We start from the raw sequence: 5,460 nt of genomic DNA on the forward strand, positions 1-5,460 counted from the left end.
GACTCAGCAATTCCTGCATGTGATTAAAAGAATTCCCCCCTGCTTAATTCTCCATGATGGACTTTTAGCCCACGACTGCTTCTCTTGTTTTCAGCAAATATAAACTGCAACTGAATGCTTCCATTTTGGTATCTGCCTCTAATCTGCAGTCATTCTTACCTTATCTCCCCCCCAGTCTTCTGTGCTATAATTGGGCATCCTTCAGGATTATGCTTTTTTAAGCTTCTGATCTCAGTGACTGGTACCAGATGCTCACCAGCTGGTTGATACCTAAAGCAGGAGTGGGGATACCCAAGCAGAATGTCAGCTTGCATCAATAAAGCTGTGACAATAACCCTGAAAACAAGGAACAGGAACCAAATAACCAGAACTGGGGAAGTGAAGTCAGCAAAACTTTGCTCTCCCCTCCTCTGCAGTGCTTACAGGGATAAACATCACAGTGTCCCCATGTAAGAGCTATGGTGGATGTAGGGAACTGAATTAAAAACCCCATACCTTGGAGCATATCATATTGCACATCTGCAATGCTTCATTTGTCATCTGCAAACCACGGCTTGCAGAGTCAGCACTTCAGCCAAATCCAGACAAACTGGAGCTCAATTCATTCCCACGCTAACACAGGCGGAAGTGGGAGAATCACATCAGCAACAAATTCAGACCATAAAGATACACAGGGGAAACCCTGCAGCGTGTAACAGTATGTACTGCCGAGAATTGAATAATGTCGGTAAACAATGTTAAAATAATTATAGTAATTATAAGTGTTACACATGCGGGAAAAATTGTTTGGAAAGTAATTAAGACTTCATGCACATGTCTCATCTTCCTGGAAGTTGAAGTAGGAATATAAAACTCAAAGGATTCAGAGCTCCTCTGGCCATTTCTCTTGACTTCCTCCTGGACAGCTGGTAAGTCCCATTCACCTCTATCTAATTATATTGAACGAGATGTTGCTTTAATATCAGCTGGGATTTAACAGCAAAGCACTTTGGTTTCTAAAGGTAGAAGGGGGGATTCTGTCTAGAGAAGTCTGCTAGAAATTACCTGGTTGTAAACCTGGGCTGTGTTCAACCTCAAAAATGCATCAGAGGAGACTTGGATCCTTATTAAAAATGAAATGTAATTTTCTTCTTATTAAATAATTGTATATATCTGTGAGTTATCTGCTAAGAATGATATTCTAAGCCTGATTTGGGTAGAGTTTGGATAACTTTTTCCATTAAAGACTGGAAAAGAACTGAGATATTCAGGCGGGGTGTGCAATGTCAACCCTGATTGTATGTGGAATATCTGATGCTGAGCACTGACAGATAAGAAATGCCATAGGAGATGGGTAAGGGGACCCCCTAAATAGTTTTGTGCTGATGCAGTGACTGGTGCAATCTCAGCAGAGGTGCAGAATCCTATTACAAGAGATTGTCTGAATGAGGGCTGGGTGTGCTCTATCACAGACACCACAATGATCCCAGAGCATTCATCCATTTGGCAGAGCAAGGATATCAAGCACCCAGTCCTGAATGACAAACAGCTTTGTGGCAACAGCAGTGCATTGAAGTTGCCAGCCAGGATCTGTAGCTGGAATAAGGGGCACTGAGCAGTTGGAAGCAGACTATGGACAAAAGGGAGGAATTGAATGGGATAGAGAAGGGTTAAACCTGGAGGATTTAAACATCACAGGATGAAAATGGTGTTGAGGATAGGATGAGTGGAGCAAGAGGACTGGAAATAAGTTGGGAACACTGGGCTGACCCAGGAGCTCCATCTCCTGAACTCAGGCTTGAACTGTCTCCACTGCAGCACTTAATGTTATATACACAGCCCCTATGGTTGAAATACCTGAGCCAGGTTCTTACCACTTGTACTGTTTGTGTTTTAGGCTGCTGGGCGAGGTGTCAGCGCTTCACAAATCCCCTCTCTGTGCTTCAGCTTCGCCACCATTCCTCCCAGATGTCCTTCGGGGCTGGGCTGTACGCAGGACCCTGCTCCAATCCCTGCACCGTGCAGTGCCCGCAGCCTCTTGCAACCAGCTCCAATGAACCCTGTGTTGTATCCTGCCCTGCCTCCAGAGTCATCATATTCCCCCCTCCCGTGGTTGTGACATTCCCAGGGCCGATCCTCACCACGTGCCCACAGGAGACAGTGGTGGGAAGTTCTGCAGTCCAGGATGGATGTGCATCAGCCTCCCTGGCATCTGTAGGGGCTGAATTCCTGCACTCAGAGCCATCTGTAGAAAGATCCATCCCCAGACCCATGTCCAAGAGCACCCCACAGTGCTCTTATTTGTTTGATTCCCACTGGGTGCACCCTTGCAATAGAGCCAGCTACAGAGGCTACCAACCGTCTGATAACGAGAAGGAAGAGCACACTGCAGAGAAGGAGAAACCAGAAACAGAAAACATAGATGCAGCAAATGAAGACGCAGAGACCTCAGAAGCATAGCACAGCAGTATGGGCCCCAACCAGCATATCCAGAAGTATCATATATTCCTTCTGCCTATCCCAAGCAGACTCACCTATGTCTTCTTGAAGTTATGCTTTACATTAGTTTCACAGTGTTTTTCTCAAGCACATTCTCAGGCCAGTAGGCAATCCAGCCAAGAAAAAATGCCCCCCCCAAGTTCCATTAACAGGACCATTGAAACATCCAGCATCTCTTTCTCGGGAACAATTTGCTCTTTTTGCATTGCTTTGCCAGAAAAAGGCAGGCAACAGTAGTTTCCAAATCAACGCAAATGAAGTCAGACAAGAGATTACAAACCCTTTCCTTGCTGAAGCTTGTTAGACCGGTCCTTGCACTTTGGGGCATTAGTCATCAGGAACTTCACTTTTTCCTTTGATAAACAAATGTATGTTACATATACACATGCAGTTTGCTTCTGCCTTTCAGCTTCACTGCAGGGAAGAAGTCTAGCAGGAGAGAAATACTGTATTTATAGTTTTATTTAAGAAAATAAAAGCACTATTCGGTGTCACTGGTATATAGAAGGCTGAATGCAGCATGAAGATGTCTGTACCAGCATCTTGAATGGTGTCCTTTGCTCTGTTATTTATTCCAGCAGCCTCATCCTGTCCTCTCCCTCCCCATTAAAGTTATTCTGCATCATCACCGTGGTTTTCTCATTTTCTTTCTCTTCAGCTCCAAATTCTCACGTGACTTCTGGTGCAATTCACATGGCCAGAGTGAAAACTGCTCACCCACAGAGGGAGATAATGATCAGCCCACTGTGTGTCCCCAACCCCATGCAGGAAGAGCCTTCATTTTCACTTTCATCTCACAACTTTCACTCAGCCCTCATCCTGTTCTGTACACTTTGTGGTTTTGAGAGCTCCTGGCTCAATCTGCAGCTGCAAGTGATAAGATAAAAAAGGGACAACATGCTGAGAAATACCCCTTATGACTTATTTTTGCTCAGAAAAATAACCTGCTCCCCCTCAATTTTATGTCCTGATTCCACTGAGGATCTGTGCATGTTTTAAGCACATGCATTGCTTGTTCAGTCCAAGGAACACATAGGTACAGCCCACATCTTTTGCAAGCTAACAGCCCCTTCTAACCCAAGGCAAAGAAAATGCACAGGCAAACATGCTCCCAGCACAAGTATAGAGTTATTTAACCACAGTGAAATGGGACAGCTGGCTGAATGCTAATTCCCCATTGCTGCTGAGCTGGGAGCAGATGCCGGGAACACCGAGGTGTGCTTCTTGTGCTGCAAACAAGCACAGCTGCTTTGCCAGAGACTTCAAAGGGAAAAGGAATTGCAGGAAACTTTACAGCAAGGTGAAAGCAGCTGGGATTCCTGCCAGGATGCTGGCTTGCCCTGTCCTGCCTGCTGGGAATCTGCCAAGCTCGCAGATACTGTCTTTCCATCCATCCATCCATCCATCCATCCATCCATCCATCCATCCATCCATCCATCCATCCATCCATCCATCCCTCCGTCCATCCATCCATCCATCCATCCATCCATCCATCCATCCATCCATCCATCCATCCATCCATCCATCCATCCATCTATATGTCCATCCATCCATCCATCCATCCATCCATCCATCCATCCATCCATCCATCCATCCACCAACTGCTGTCTTCCTCACACCACTCACCTGAATGTCCACCTTGAGGACAAATAACCCATGCATACAACCTAACCCCTCAAACCTCTATTTCCTCGCATGATCCCACCCCTATCTTCCAATATAAGGCAGTTTTGCTCACCCAGTGAATCCTAAAAGGCAGAATTTGGAGCAGACTGAATTGCTCCTTAGACAAGATGGTAACTGTTCCAAATTTGCTTGTTTGTTGCTGATGTTAGCATGTGTCCTACTTTATCGATCCGATATGGATCAATCACTGCTTCAAAGGATGAGCTTGTGAACTGGGCCTCAGTTCCCCACCCTTGATAAGATGGAAGGCAGTGTAGGCATACAAGCCCATGTTGTTTGCTTGGCTCACGCAAAAAGTGTTGTGAAAATGCTGGTAAAGAGGTCGTCGACAGGGTGGGGTTCCCAGGAGCCTCCAATCCCAAAGACCCGGTCTGATTCACTACCTCCACCCCATCCAGTCCAGGGGTTCAAGGAGTTTGGGGATAATCCAGTTGCACAACAGGGTTCAAGGACCCATTTTGACCTGCTGAAGATGATGCACAAATTAAAAAGGTACAAAGCCTGAAAACAGCTTTGGTTTGGGGAACAAAGCACCTTGCACAAGCCTTGAGCCTTTCAGCATAGGGACTTGGAGCTCAATCCCTTCTGGAGAAGTTTGTATAATATCCAAGATGTATCCAAGATTTTGATAAACAGCCTAGCAAAAATCCCAGTATTTCTGATAATATTTCATCTTCCTGCTTATTTAACCTTCACTCTTCCTCTTTCCTCCTTTACCCGACTCCAATGTCCTGCCACTCCTGCCTGAACCTGCATATTTCAGTGCTTTCCATCCATTTTGCCCTGCATGTGGGCACCTCTGCCTCACCCTGCTCTTCCAATTACTACCAAGGATGCCGCCTTTCATTTTCACTTGAACATCCCACATCACCACTGTTTCTTGCAAGCCCTCATTCTCTTGACACCTGCATGGCACAGACAATTATCACTTTATGAGATAACTGCTACTTAAAAGCTACCTAACCCGTCTAAGGGCACTCTATACAGAAGGGTGGATCTAGGATTTAGACACACCTAATTATCATTAGTTTTAATGCTTATAACCCATCATTATAATTCTAATATTGCATATTAGCTAGATTTATGATGGAGGCCAGGCAGGCCAAGGCACGGGATGGGAGAAAGGGAGTAGAGTGCAACATGAATGCTTGCTGCAGGAGAGACCTGGTGCTGTAAATCAGATGTTTCGTCTGGATGGCATAGTAAAATAAAATAAAATGGCTTAGCAGAGCTTCTCTGGTTGGTTGGTTGGCTAGTTGATTTTGGGGGAGGGATAATTTAATTATAAGCTCATTT

The 5,460-nt window shown here is 45.3% G+C and overlaps 1 long non-coding RNA gene across 1 annotated transcript; it reads left to right on the top strand.

Annotated features, from left to right (window-relative positions):
* The first annotated feature begins 278 nt into the window (after positions 1–278).
* Positions 279–3,103, top strand: LOC116654413 (uncharacterized). Its single transcript, XR_004309643.2, has 2 exons — positions 279–908; positions 1,877–3,103. It is a non-coding gene; the product is annotated as an uncharacterized LOC116654413 (long non-coding RNA).
* The last annotated feature ends 2,357 nt before the right edge of the window (positions 3,104–5,460 follow it).

This window comes from Coturnix japonica, unplaced genomic scaffold, assembly GCF_054131305.1.
Source record: "Coturnix japonica strain WE unplaced genomic scaffold, WE-NBRP24 Scf062, whole genome shotgun sequence".
In the NCBI taxonomy this organism is placed as follows: domain Eukaryota; kingdom Metazoa; phylum Chordata; class Aves; order Galliformes; family Phasianidae; genus Coturnix; species Coturnix japonica.